The following is a 13956-nucleotide window of genomic DNA, read 5'->3' as shown; positions in this document are numbered from 1 at the left end:
AACAGATTGACACTGTGACCTTAACATGACCCATGCTATTAGTTTCATATTGTTTAATGCATTTTAGGATGTGACCTAGTAGCCTGGTTTATCCAGACCTTGTTTCACTTTGGAAAGAGAGTCTGCCTCTCACAATAGGGAAACGTTTCCAATCCTAGCATGAGTAGCATCGTAACGGGCATAGACTTTGTGTTAACTTTGAAGTCACTGGTTCAGTCTAACCAATCACATTGATCATGATCAGGGATTCCTAACGTTACTTCATACATTGCCTAACATTTACAAATTGATGATAAACTGCACCACTACGGAAACAATGTATATAGGCCTTAGCTGCACATAAATGAACACATTCTTCCAACTGTATTTTTGCAGTTGGAAGAATGTTTGCAGGCGATGCTGCTACCGTTTACCACAGCCACTCTTGATTTCGAAACTAACATCATCCCCTCTCATCGCTGGCTAGCCACCCTGATGGCTGAGGGAAATGATAGATGAAAATAAACAGAGATACTAGGTGGGTGGGGCCAGCGTAGTAACATGCAACCAACAATTATTTTCATAATCGATTAATCTGTTGATTATTTTCTTAATCAATCAGTTGTTTGGATGATAAAATATTTATCACGATAATCAATTAATTGTTGCATCCCTAAGTGGCCCTCAAAGAGGGATTCAGTGTAAAGTATACCTCAACGTCTTTTCTGTGACACCCAGCCAGGCTTCAGATTGCCGAGATTGCCTAATGCTTGCTCCTGAACTGACATAAACAAAGCTGCATTCCTCTCTGATGGATAACAGGCTTCCCGTTAATGCTCATGCTCCCCCCAACAACCGTTACTGACATAAATGAGGCAGCTCCCAGCTGTTGGTCGTTTTATTTTGTGTTGTGAATGATTTCCCAATAAGTTTTTTATTTTATTTTTTAGGGGGGGGGGGGGTGTTTTGCAGTGTGCTGAACACTCTTCTCCCTGTCCAGCTCAGAAATGACTTCCTCTGCTGCTCTGAGAGCGCCTTGTCTCCTCCCCCTCACTCGGCTCCATCTCCCACCCCTCGGTATTTTGTTATCCTTGTGTGTGAAAATGGAGGGAGAGAGGTGAGTGAGAGCTGCGTATTTGAAAGTTAAATTGTAACATCACAATATGGTGTGTTCACTGAGGTGATTATTTTGATGTTTTGAATGATATTGAAGCTAGAGGAGGGTGTTCTGGGAGTAAACACTCAACCTTTCAACATTGTAGCGCTAGCGGAACATAAAGCTTGTGGGTTTCAGGTTGCTGTGTGTAGATGTCTTAGTCTTCATTTGTCTTTTTTGTTGTCACACATGTCATCCCTTCTATTTTCTGATAGCACTCTTTTACACACACCCCTCGTTCTCAGGCATCTTTCTGTGCTTTCCCCACAGTACTGACTCAGAGAGGAAGGCAAATGGGGTGACTGAAGTTCAGACAGTGACAGGAGGAAACAAGCCGCTACATCGCTTTTTAGCAGGACAGCCAAGATACATTGGGGTCAGCTCAACAACATGCATGCAAACAGATGTGAAATGCTGGTGTCAATATTGTAGGTCTTTTCTAATGCTCTGTGTAAGCAGACTGTTTGAAAGCTGCAAGAGACTGTTTAGAAGGTGCAGGCAAGATGTACTGTACATTGCTGAACGACATGCATGTAAACAAATTTTGTCATTTGAATATTACATTGCATTTATCTTTCTGATGTTGAATTGAATAGATACAGTACCCTCAAGAATTATTGGCACCTTTAGTAAAGTTGACTGAAAACAGGTATAAAAATAACGTATGGGTGATTTATTGTAATCTCACAATGAAAACAATGAGGAGAAATCCGACCTTAAAGGGAAGCAAATTCATTCTGAGAAAAAGGAAAATTTCATAAACAAATAAATATTTTTAGCAAAACCACTTTGCCCACAATTATTGGCACTCCTAGAAAATCTTATACAAAATATAACAGTCGCATCTTCCTATTTATATTGAACTTCTTTAAATTAATCAGAATTTAATCAAAACTGTGAACTTTTAGAAGTAGTTCATGATTTTCTTTTTCACTAAATAAAGTCGCACAGAGGCTAAATCCCAATACTCAGTTTTCACTAAACTGTAAATAGAAAGAAAGTGTGTTGACATTAGTCATGGAATGGCTATAAAAACTAGGTACTTGGTTGAAAATGCCCATAGTTACAGTTAAAGCATAGCCTGGCTAACGCCAGACCTCATCTCATTGAGATAGGGTCTGGGAACTACTTATTCATTTTCTCGTATTTGAGACGTAGTTTACAAATGCTCAGCGCCGTTTATCGGGCGCTACGAACGTCTATCAAATGCGTCTGTACGTATCTCATAGCCATTTTGGTGTGTCGCATAGACGTCGTCATCATCTTGCTGTCCCCTCTCCGTCTGTTGGAGGGTTATAGAAGAAGGTATCATCTAGAGGTCATCAAGTGACCTCACTGCTAATAGATTATTTAGAGGGCATGGCAGGTAAAAGCCTTTTCCAGTCATTTCATTTCAAATGTAAGTGGCAGGAGTTACTGAATGACACAGTGACTTTGTCTGGAATTGTGGTCTAATTGTCAGATGAAATGAAAATTTTACTATTTGGCAAAAAACATGTGAGGTGGGTTTGGCGTACATAAGAATGACTATAGTTAAAAAAGAACCCCACGCCTTATGAGAATTATGGTGGGTGGAGGGTCTGAACCTCAAGAAAAACTGGAACATTTTCAATGGAAATCTGTCAATCTTTTAGCCTGGCTAACGTCAGACCTCATCTCATTGAGATGGTGTCTGGGAACTAGACATTAATTTTCTCGTATTTGAAACATGGTTTTACGAATGCCCAGAGCCGTTGATTGGGCGCTACGAATGTCTATCAAATGCGTCTGTACAAAGATCATAATGGTTTCTGTGTGTCGTCATCGTCTTGCTGCCCTCCCTCCGTTCTTTGATTGGCTCCTTCGTTGAGGTGAAAAAGTCCATAGAATCCAGGCTGCCTAGCAGCGTTTATAAAATCGCGCACGTAAGGCAGTATGGGAAAACCCAGGCTATCGATCTCTGCCAAGACAAAAAAAGTGAATCATTCATTGGATCATTCATCAGCTCAATGAACCGAAACAATTGTCCAGATCAAAACTAAAATTGTTTACTGAAAACAAAATCAAGCTTCTGACAGTCTCCTGATCAAAAGTTAATAGAAAAACAACTGGGTGAGTCGAAGAGGAGAATGCACAAGTGTGGACATAGGAATCTGGACGATATGGGGAGATTTTATAAAGATGAATGGTCTTAAATCCTTTGGTTTGCATTCTCCAACTTTAGGATGTGTCAAAAAATATGTATTTTTTTTATGAGATTTTCCTTTTTCACATAGTAAATTTGCTTCCCCTCAAGGTTGGATGTGTCCTTGTTGTTGTCCTCATTGTGAGATTACAATAAATCAAGATTATTTTTTGCACCCATTTTTAGTCAACTTTACCAAAGGTGGCCATAATTCTGGAGGGATGTAGCTCAGTCTGTTTGATTCTAATGTGTCGGTCAGGGTTGGTTCATTCTCATGGTTCTGTTACATTCTCTCTGGACAGATTGCGATAATGTTCTTTGGCTGTAATGAGCTGATGCTGGGTCTCCCGCTGATTAGAGAGACCATAATGACCTCAGCGAGATTGTACACTCCTTTCTGGCAAGGCACATTGGTAACTTTTCTTGATTACTCTTTTAATCAGTTTCATAAGTTTATGTGACTTTCGTGCTAATTTTAAGAAAACCTCTTAAATGTTGACATGACATTGATGGTGGCTGTATCCCTTTTGGTTCGCTCCCTCAGTTCATGATCTGTGGAAGTTTGTCAATTCACACTCACAGCTACCCATCCAAAAAGCTGGCAAGTACTCCTTGTGAATTTCAATCTTAAAGTTCAAGCCCTAAAAGTACAGTACATGTCATTATCAGGAATTTTATTTTAGCTACATAAGCATTTTGTTTGTAAAACAAATGCAGTTCGATCCTCTCATCTCTTTCCTGATCTCTTCTCCAGGTGACTGTGTGCTTGGCTATGTACATTGTCACAATACTAGGCGGTTGCTTTACACTTATTTTCAGACTGATTGCCATTACTCATATAGATGGAATGTACTATTATACTTTCGATGATGATGATGCATATGTCCGCCATGTGAGTATGAAAATTTCCATAGATGAGATTTTTATCCTTGTAAACACCCATGTTAATAGCCTTCCCTTGTTTCATTGCATTACATTGCCACATGCTATTAAAGTTATATTATTTTTTATTTTAAAATGATGTAGTGTTTACAATGAAAGATCTCTCTCTCTCTACTTGTAGGCTCAGCTGAAAAGCACTGAGGCTGTGTTATATTCATCTACAATAGTTGTGATTATTCTCCTCATTTGTCTTTGCTGTTTTGCCAAACGATCCTTAAAGTCCTCCAACACACAGGTGAATCACTCCCCGAGTAAGAAATGTAACCGACCTGGCAACTAGATTGTTGGGCCCTAATTCAAATGGGGAAAGTCCAAAGTCAGTCCTGAGCACAGGGTCTTGTGCATGAACTAAATCTATTGTATGGTGGCATGTGGGAGCATTGTACTACTGACCCACCACATGTTGAGACTAGGATTTTCCTCATGGTGATACATTAGCAAATGTACTTTTCTTAGTTATTGTATTATTTTAAGTTAGATTTAATATGTTGCACCTCCCTGTCATTTTAATAAGGACCCCTTATCTCTAAGGTTACACAGTTAGAACTATTTAATCAATGTCACATAGACAGTCTCTCTCTGTGCTCCTGCATTGGTTTAATGCTTGGCCATCTCTCCTTTCCTCCAGGTCATCATGCGACAAGTTCTGATGGTCACCGACACAGAGACAGAATGAACAGAGTTACACAGTGGAAATTTTACCATTTTCTCAAAACTAATAACTGATTAATTTCACTGTAACCACACTAATGGACTCACTCTACTTGGTCATTATACCTCATACTGCAAAACATGAATTTCATGAAAGTAATGAAAAAAGTTAATTTTCTTTTAGGGAGTCATCTAGTCACTGTGAAAAAACATTTTTGATATATTACATACCTTATACACCAGTATACATTGGGACTACAGAGTAGGCTGTGGGCGTCTGACTAACAGCCTACATTAATCTTTTTTTTTTAAGTTGTAACAACTAGATGCACCGCAAAGCAGTACAAAATATGATCGCCGTTCAGTCCTGCACATTCTCTTCGCAAAAATGAATAACACTTGTCAATTTGTCTCCTACTCCTACACCATGTCAATCAATTAAGACGCTATCTAGAAAACAGTAACAGGCTAAGTGACTGCCAACATGGTTTCCGCGCAAGACGGTCCATCATGTCTGCTTTACTACTTTTCACTGAGGTAATTCATAACTCTCTCAATAGAAGACATATTACATGGACCAATTTTTTTTAATTGATTTTCGTAAAGCATTCGACATAGTAGACCACCTGATTTTATTATCCAAACTCCACTCTTTTAACCTATCGCCCTCAGTATTAGACATGATCTCCTCTTATTTAACTGACAGATCACAAGTTGTCAAAATTGACCATGCAATATCTCAGCCCTTGGAATGTGGTATGGGTGTCCCACAGGGAAGCATTCTGGGGCCTTTACTTTTTCTTTTACATATTAATGATATCCCAGCTGTGTGTAAAGCATGTTACAGTACATGCAAGGATGATTATGGGACCTCTCAATCTCTACTATACAGTAGATCTAATTTGAACATCATGCTACTCCATTTAATTGGGAACGCATCTTGAGTGCGCACGAGAGAGAGGGAGAGAGAGAGAGTGGCAGATTCCACTGCCTTGTCATTGTTGATAATTGAGATCTCCTTTTTGATATAAAAAAACCTTTTAAAGGAATTCATGAAGGCAACAGGCTGCACTCACTGTGATTTGGAACACGGACAATAATATAAATAGTTGCCTTTGCCTTTATGTAATGGAATTGGTGAGTCTTGAAGTCTTCAATAATTTGTTTCTCTTAAACTAAGCATTTACATGAAGCACATGATATGCTGATTGAAACACATTCCACTCAGACAGGCTAGGTGGCTACAGGCTCATAATTCACTTTTAATTGCAAACAAAACTAGCTAGCATAATGTTAGACCAATCTAGTCTTGGTCTCTCTGATGTCAAATCTTGTCTAGACATGTCTTTTATTGCCATAAGCAACTTTGAAGTAATCAAGTAAATAATTAGCATTTGAATAAACACAATGATCATTACACTGTTTACTTCTATTCTTGACACCAAAAAGCATTATTGTCACCATAAGGATGGATATCAATCTGATAACAAAGTTAATATCACTCTACTTAACAATAATTGTTTTCTGTTTGTGCTCTAACATGAATTTTGATTACAATCTGGCCATTACAAGTCTACGGATTGAAGAAACACAGGACGAGTTGGAGTTATCCTTTATGTGCCAGCGTTTACTAAGATTTGCCAACAGAAATGACACAGAGGAGTTATCAAGTGGGCACCCCCTTCATCAGTGTTTCGTCGATTTAAGCCCACGACGCCTCCGGAAGGCTCGACGGTAACCCCAGGCGTCCCTGAAGTACCCCACTCTGCAGGGCCGGAGTGTGGTCACTTTTCAGCCCGGGAGTTTCAGGCCCAAGACCGGCCCAATTTTTCCATAGTGGTGGAAATTGGATAAATGAATGCAGTTTTTATTAGTATGGTTCAACAAATGTGTAAAGGTTATATAATAATTCACTTCAACTGAGAAGCTAACAAAAATATTCCACAAGTTAACAAAAACAGAAAGAAAGAAAGAACGCCTTTGAAATGTAGCCTATCCCATGCTTCCACAAAGATTGTCATAGTCATATTGAACTAATATTTAGGCTACATGCGTTTTTGCATGGGTAGGCTATATTGTTTGGTGATTTAGCCTAGGCTACTCCTTTACTACACCCTCTTCTGAGCAAACAAGACATATAGGTTTATCATGTAGCATAATTGCACTTTCTTACATTAAATAACTTTAATTTATCCTCTCTACTTGTCCCTGTGACATGGCCTCCTCATCACTAATATAGGGCTCATCATTTTCAATGGTCGACTGGTTGATCTGCTGTTCAGAGGCTACAATTTTTACCGCAAAGGCCTACACAGATCAAGCTTCAGTTTTGTTATTTGCATACTGCAAAGTCTATGAATCGGATACAAAAGGCTATATTTTAAGTAATTTAATATGTTGCTTACGAATAGCTTGACAACGCTACAACGTCCAATATTAGCCCAATAATTACATTGCTAATAATCATTGCCTATAGGCTATCTCTCTTTACCAGTTGCCACTTTTGTCTGTAATCTGGAAGCTATGCACATTTAGCAGCAATCTACCTGGCCATTTCAGTCCCTCCTGGCCTCTTTCTACCATCCATCCTTCCTGACGCTTATGGCTACTGTAGGGCCGGCCCGGCTGAGAAAACTTTTTGGAAAAGACGGACTATATGGACCCAACCAACTCTTTTTGGGAGGGGAGAACTCCCTCACATGGTAGGCTACAACCCATGCAGAGGCAACGGTGTCATGCACAGAATGCGGAACGTGTATAGCCTACTTATAGACTAACGTGACAAATGTCAACATTTTTTTTCCTCGACCGGCCCAAAAGTGAAGCGGCTCACCGGGAATACTCCTGATTCTCCCGATTACCCACCCCGGGCCTGCCCCTCTGTGTCATTCCTGGCTGCCTCCTGATGCCCAGCCGGTGTCTTTATGCTTTAGCCAAAGCCATTGGCTACTCCCTTCAGCTGCCTCCGACAATGCCCTGATGGCATGGTGCAGGCTTTGGCCTCTTACTCCCAGGTCCTTGAGCAGCCTGGTGGTAGACGAAGCCACAAAGCCCCTGCATCCCACCTCCACAGGGCGCACCTCAGTCCTCCAACCACGCTGCTGTGCCTCTGCAGCAAGGTCAGCATACCGTAGATGCTTGCGTTCGTATGCCTCCTCTACCGACTCCTCCCAAGGCACAGTCAGCTCAATGATAAAGACCTTCTTAGCAGATGGTGACCAAAGCACTAAGTCAGGTCTAAGAGTGGTGGCAGCAATCTCAGGAGGAAAGGCAAGGCGTTGCCCAACAAAGGCAAGGCGTTGCCCAACATCCGCCAACATTTTCCAGTCAAAAGCTGTGTGTAACTGGCAGTGCTTTGCTGTTGGGAGTGCACTGTGATTTGCCCCCTCTCGCACAAATGTGACTGCTGGCAGGGAGTTGAGTGTTGCAGGTGTTGCTGAGTTGACTGCAGTTCGCCTCTGTTCCAAAGTGGCAGCAAGTTCTTTCAACACCTGGTTGTGACGCCAGGTATAGCGCCCCTGGGCAAGACTCACTTTACACCCTGTGAGAATATGCCTAAGGGATGCCGGCTTGGAGCAGAGTGCACAGCCTGGATCTTCTCCTCGCCACTGCTGGAGGTTCATGGGTGTGGGGAGGACATCATATGTTGCCCTGATGATGAAGCTGAGTCTCCTTGACTCCATACTCCACAGATCTTTCCAGCTCATTTTCCTTCCCTCCACACTCTCCCACTTGGTTCACTTTCCCTGCTTCCCAAGTGCCACCACCTTGGCCCTCCTGATGCCTTCCTCCTGGTTTTTAACCTCATCCACAATCATCCTCCTCCTTTCAGTAGCTGAGGCTTTGCTCCAGGCTGGACGCTGAGCAGTTAGTCCCAGACCTCCTCTTCCATGTTGGACATGTCCCACTATGTCCGCATGTTTGAGGGCTGTTACTGCCTCCTCAACGGCTTGTGCTGGTCTCCATTTGCGGCCTGCTGTGATGGCAGGGGCGTTCTTTCTCACCATCAGGTCTTTGGACTCAGCATCACCTGGAGTCTTGTCTTGGCGCACTTGAATTCCTCCGTGAGACTGGTGAGTGGCAGTCTGAGGAGGCACTCTCCATAGAGGATGGTGGAGGTCAAGCAGCATGGGACTCCCAACCACTTCTTTATGTGGTTAGTAATTCCCTTCTCCATCCTCTCCACAGTTGAGATGGGCACCTCTCACAGTGTGAGAGGCCACAGCACCCGGGGCAGGAGACCAAACTGTAGGCACCAGATCTTTAGCTTCCCAGGAAGCTCTGTGTTCTCAATGGCTTGCACGCTGCTGCTTATATCCCTCTGCAGTTGTGATACTTGGTCCTTATCCCTCAGGCTCGCATCAAACCATCTCCCAAGGCTCTTGACTGGCCGCTCAGAAACCGAAGGAATTGGTTCCTCCCCGATGAAGAACTTGAGGTCCAACAGCACTCCCTTGACAATGGAAATGCTGCGCGACTTAGATGGCTTTATCTTTATACGGGCCCAGCTGATGTTCTCCTGCAGCTTTCTGAGCAGACGTCTGGTACGTCTGCTTAGTAGTTATAGTTGTGAGAGTAGTGATGTCATCCATGTATGCTCGGAGTGGAGGGAGACGCGAGTCGGGGTTGAGTCTTTGTCCGCCAACAACCCATTTGGAGGCTCTGATTATGACCTCCATTGCCATTGTGAAGGCCAAGGGAGAGACTGTGCAGCCTGCCATGATTCCAACCTCAAGGGATTGCCACATGGTGGTAAACTCTGTGGTGGTGAAACAAAACTGCAGGTCTTGGAAGTAGGACTTAACCAAGGCTGTAATGTGTCCTGGGATACTGAAGAATTCGAAGGCAGACCAAAGGAGCTCATGTGGTACTGATCCAAACACGTTGGCCAGGTCCAGAAAGACAACGTGTAGATCATCTTTCTTCGCCTTTGCTGTCTGAATCTGGTGCCAGATCATGCTAGAGTGTTCCAAGCATCCAGGGAAGCCAGATATACCTGCCTTCTGTACAGATGTATCTATGTACTGGTTGTTAATCAGGTATGCAGAGATCCTCTGGGCCACCACCGAAAAGAAAATCTTGCCCTCTACATTCAGTAGGGAGATTGGTCGAAACTGGCTGATGGTTTCTGCCTCTTTCTCTTTCGGGATAAGGACTCCTGCTGCCCTGCGCCACACTTTGGGTATGATCTTCTTCTGCCATATCGTCCTCATCAGCTTCCACAGAAACCTCAGGACATCAGGTGTGTTTTTATACAGCTTGTACGGTATTCCATTCGGTCCTGGGGCTGACGCTGTCCTTGCTCGGTGGACTACCCTTTCCACTTCTTTCCAAGTTGGGGGGCCATCATCACACTGATGTTTTGGGGGCAAGATTGGCGGGATGTCCGAGGGGATTGTGAGATGTTCATACCGCTTTGGATCCGAGTGTATGCTCCTGAAGTGATCCTCCAGGTCTGTTTTAGTTGTTTTAAGGGATCCACATTTCTCACTTGAGAACAGGCCTTTTAGGAATGCGTAGGGATCCTTGTAGAACCTTGTTCTAGTGCGTTCCTTCTTCCTTCTGCGCTTCCTTAAGGTCTCCGCTTTGCGTAGAGATGTTAGTCGCATTTTAATGCCCATTTGAAGTGCGTTGATGCCTTCCTTTTTAACGTCTGTGGACTTTCTCCATAGCTTCTTGAGCTTTCTACTGTCCTGGACCAGACGTTTTATCTCCTGCTGTCTCCTCGATGTAACCACCACTGGGACTTGCTCTCTGCTCTTCTGTTCTTTAACCCCGAACCGTTCCACTCCATACTGGTAAATCAGGTCACTTAAATTAAATTCAAGTAAGCCGTAATTTGGAAAAAAAAAACATCTTGACTGTAAACTCGAAATGTGGAATAGCATTATTACATTATTTTATAGCATGCATAACTACCACACCCAGCAATGAAACAAATGGGATAGTTTAACTATTAGACTAAAACAGATATTAGGCTAAATCAGCACTGAAATGTTGCTCTTTAGTTGACTATTTCACATAAGAGATATTTTTTATTACAGGGAGAATCATTCCAGAGGCCGGTGTCATAGAGCATACCACAGTGCTCAACATTATTCAGGGGTGTGATTGGCAAAGGTAAAAAAAAAGGAAAATATACGTAGTGTTGGCTACCATATATATCACCTACACTTCATAAAATTCATGAGGCAAATCCTATGCGAGGGTGGCACTGGAAAAGGGCCTTAAAGGAAATATATTTGGGGCAAATATAGGGTGACATTTTTGAAAAATAACCCTTTAAATGATGACATCTGATGACTTTTATGGGAAGTATTGATACATTGAGATACATATATTTCAAACATTATAGCATATTACAATACAGCCTATAAGGCCTAAAGAAAACTAATTTATAATAGAGCACTACACAAGACTAAACCAAATATGGCTGAAATATATAGGCCATCATGATCATTTTGCCAACAGTGACGCAGAACCATGGATTTTTTCCATTTATAACATGTTTTGTTTATAACTTCAACCAACATTGAGTTAAAATGTTGACTAAATTATTTACTATACTCCTACTTGATGATAATATATAGCCTGCCCCCTAACAGTCCTCTGGGCCTACGTACAAAATAGTGAATCATGTGATAGACCTACTGATATTTTGATGCTGATTGAAGAGGTTGCAACTTGAAGGTTGTTGATATTTCAGTTCCAAAGAGAATCAAATTACATTGATTCCTCTCCTCCCAAAGTAACACTGTAGGTCCTACACTTCTCCTCCTAAAATAAATGGTAGGCTCCGTTTTAAAGGAACACGCCACCCAAAATCAGTAGTAATATATGTTCTTACCTTAACTTTCACGAGTTGAGTCATACCGCTACCGCGCCGGTAGGTGCACTCAAACGCTCTGTCGCGCAGCGCGAATGTGTTAGCATGTTGCTATGCTAGCGGGCTCTGCCGTGGCCGTAGAGAGAGGAACATAGCAGTAATCAAACACCTCCATTTTTTCCCTACTTAAATACAGTTGCACGAGTAGTTGATAAAAATGTGTACGTCACACAACATGAAACGTGGCGATTTTCCAAGCGAATAAACAGGAGAACTACAATGTGTGGCGCAATAGCACTTGGGAGTACTTCGACCTAGCGTGGTAATATTATTAACACCTAATTGTAGATCCTATCCACCACAGAGTTTAGAATCCATGCTGGATCGACCCTCAGCCTCTCCCTCCCCTCTGAGCGAGAGAGAGGCACACACACTAGAGATGCGCTGATGGGCTATTATTTCAACCATAACTACATAGCAAAACTTATCATCCATCAGCCATCCATCAGCACCAGTTTGTTGACCAATTTTCAAAACGGCACCCGCCCACCATCCGTTGGTTGTTTTAATGTAGGCTATATGGGTGATGCAGCGCTGCTGACGTGAGGCTAGAAAGCCCTTGCCTGTTCTAGAAAGACTGATCTAATGCAGCAAATATATTAAAAGGCTGAAGTCGTAGCCTACATTGGCTAGGCCTATCCCCAGAATATCAGCAGCAAACTCAGTCTCTGTCGCGCAAAACAGTTGGCCTGTTGCCTATTCTGCCATGCAGCTTGTGACAATATATCGTCCAAAATGCTTGATTGCATTGCATTCTCCACATTTTTAGCAAAATTTTCATGTACCACATCAGCATTTTTGTTCAGTGAATCTTTTGTAAATTGCTTTACAATTACCGTCGGGCCCTTGTCAGCAGACTTCGGCTTGCCTCTTGCCACTATTCACTCCTTGTCTTCCGATGTCATTTCTGAGTCATCTACAGATGTTTACACACATTCACCTCCCTAAATAGAACCAACTTGACGTTGACTTCAACCTGTGTTATATCCTAGATGAGACTGCCTGGGTTATTTTGTTTAGATATTAGCCTATATATAAAACACAAAATTGTAGCCTACCATTCAGGGAATAGGCATTTAAAAGAGAGACAGAGAGTGATATGACTCAGAAATGACATCGGGCGATGGCAGTGCGAGATGTTCAGAACGTAAGAGCTAAAACTTCTACAAACTCAATAACATCCACAGCGGAAAAAGAAGGTAAGAAAAATAGTCGGAAAACTTAGATGTGTAAGGCAAGCAAGCAAGTTTGGCGGTTGTTACTAAAAATGTGAACATGCACGTTGCACTGTTGTGCGGTGGACTTTCAGAATGAATGGAGTCGGAGTTTCTTCGAGGCGTCATATTTGTCCGATGGCCTGCTATAAAATGAATTGCGATGTCTGTCTGAAAAAGACGCGCTCGTGCAGTCAAAATGAATGGGAGTCTTCAGAACAGGCTTGTCAGTCAACCTGACATACTGTATGTGTAAAGTAGCCTATAATGTGAATGACTTGTTATTTTATCAAGGATTGCAAAAAATAAAGTACAATAGGCATTAATTAGTAGGCCAGGAGCATGCTGAAATGATGTGGCAAATTGCGTTTTTTATTACAATGATAAAATTGTAAAAGGACGTGACCGAAGCTGAGGCAAGCCAGGCAATAGGCCTATAGGCCCGAATATTTGTAAAGCAATTTACAAAAGATTCACTGAACAAAAATGCTGATGTGGTACATGAAAATTTAGCTAAAAATGTGGAGAATGCAATGCAATCAAGCATTTTGGACGATATATTGTCACAAGCTGCATGGCAGAATAGGCAACAGGCCGATGTGCGTTTTATTTGGAGACTGTTTTGCGCAACAGAGACTGAGTTTGCTGCTGATATTCTGGGGATAGGCCTAGCCAATGTAGGCTACGACTTCAGCCATTTAATATATTTGCTGCATTAGATCAGTCTTTCTAGAACAGGCAAGGGCTTTCTATCCTCACGTCAGCAGCGCTGCATCACCCATATAGCCTACATTAAAACAACCAACGGATGGTGGGCGGGTGCCGTTTTGAAAATTGGTCAACAAATTTTGGTGCTGATGGATGGCTGATGGATGATAAGTTTTGCTATGCAGTTATGGTTGAAATAATAGGCCATCAGTGCATCTCTAGTGTGTGTGCCTCTCTCTCGCTCAGAGGGGAGGGA

This window comes from Alosa pseudoharengus, unplaced genomic scaffold (genome assembly GCF_046254945.1).
Source record: "Alosa pseudoharengus isolate Yale_2024_CS ecotype anadromous, Long Island Sound unplaced genomic scaffold, YU_APseudo_1.1 YU_APseudo_1.1_scf_19, whole genome shotgun sequence".
Classification (NCBI taxonomy): Eukaryota; Metazoa; Chordata; class Actinopteri; order Clupeiformes; family Clupeidae; genus Alosa; species Alosa pseudoharengus.
Note: the sequence above shows the minus strand (reverse complement) of the source record.